Source organism: Gossypium raimondii, chromosome 11, assembly GCF_025698545.1.
Source record: "Gossypium raimondii isolate GPD5lz chromosome 11, ASM2569854v1, whole genome shotgun sequence".
NCBI lineage: Eukaryota > Viridiplantae > Streptophyta > Magnoliopsida > Malvales > Malvaceae > Gossypium > Gossypium raimondii.
Window position 1 is genome coordinate 34,167,488 of NC_068575.1, and position 1,665 is coordinate 34,169,152.

Here is a 1,665-nt window from a genome sequence, read left to right on the forward strand (position 1 = left end):
ATGTATTTGCGATGAGTTAACAAATTACCAAGTTGCCGTGAAAATATTCGTAACAATATTAACATAGGTTTAGTAATTCTAAGTTAAGGAATGTAATTGATCTAGCACAATTATGTCATATTGATTAAAACTCATCTTTTTGAAATTGTGCACTGGAATTTTTAGCTTTTTATTTTTGTTACTTAGTTAATTTTTACTCTTTACATCACTTCTTCAAAACGAAATATTTTTCCCATCATCAAAGTATTTGATTTACACTTCATAAATATTTTCTTTCACAGTCCCTATAGGTACGGTAACTCGACATTTACTTGTTACTTTATTACTTGTGATTATGTACACATGCACCTTTCTATCCTTCCAATACCTTGTCTTAGGTATCGTAGCAGATGACTCTCAAAAGATAGAGACATAGATGTGATTAACTGGACTGACAATACATTAGATAGGACCCAAGCAGAATAGATTTTGAATCTGTTTATGGATTTATTCACTTGGGACATTCATAGTGTGACATACGTAAATCCTGAGTGGATGGCGGACTATGTATGCGTGATTCGTATACTTTGATGTAAGTAAAAACCTTAGTTCAAATAGATAAGGAATTGAAAATTGGTGCGTTGGGTGTACGACTTCTGTAGTATGTAGCGTCTTTCACAACAATGGAATTCATAGCCCAAAATATGGGTAAATAATATCCTTTCATTGGCATTACATGTTTGATGAAAAGTAAACGTGGCCATGGGTCGTCCGTCTTTTTGTTGGATGACTTACTCACTATTTAATAGTGATTGGCTTTTCATGAAAGAAGATGTAATGGTTACCATGAGATAAAATAGAATAATAGTGGGAAAACAAATATTATTCTAAAGAGATTAAAGATATCCTATGGGGATAACACACTTATGATAAGGTCAATATACCAGCACTGAGTAGTTACTTTTGTAATGGTACGTCGTTGAGGAGAGCTCAGTTACGATACTATAGTGGAATATGTTCGTGACTAAATGATTTAATAATTAATAGGCTAAAACCTAGAATTTAATTGTAAATCATTTGAGCCTCAACTATATATGTCCAATCGGTCCCTTCACTACCTCGTTGGAGCCAGAAATGAATTGCGTGTTTGAATAGAAATGAACTAAATGAATAGAAAAAGAGAAATGATAAACATTCAATATTTATTATGGCTTTCTCCAAAATGGAGAAATGGAATCATTTGAAAATAAATGTAGGTTTCTAAAAATGGAAATAAAAATGAAAATGGAAATTTGCAATCCTATATAGGATTACTTAGAAAATGATGAAAGAATGAGTTTATGTTTTTGGACTGTTTTGAAGCCTAAAAGTACAAATAAATCATTCGGTCATAGTGAACATGTTGAGTTGTGACATATTGAAAGAATTTTTATGATTAAATAATATGTCACAACTCAACGTGTTCACTATGATCGAATGATTTATTTTCACAACTCAACCATGAAAATGAAAGTCGTCAAAAAATTATCGAGAGGTAAAATCGTTTGGAGTAAAATTGGGATGAAAAAAATTAATTAATATGTAAATATTAAAGTTTATTTTGGAAATAGAAAAACTGAATCAGGTTGGATCACATTACAGAGTACTAGGTCTAAAAGGCCTAGGAAGTACTCGTAATTGGACCTA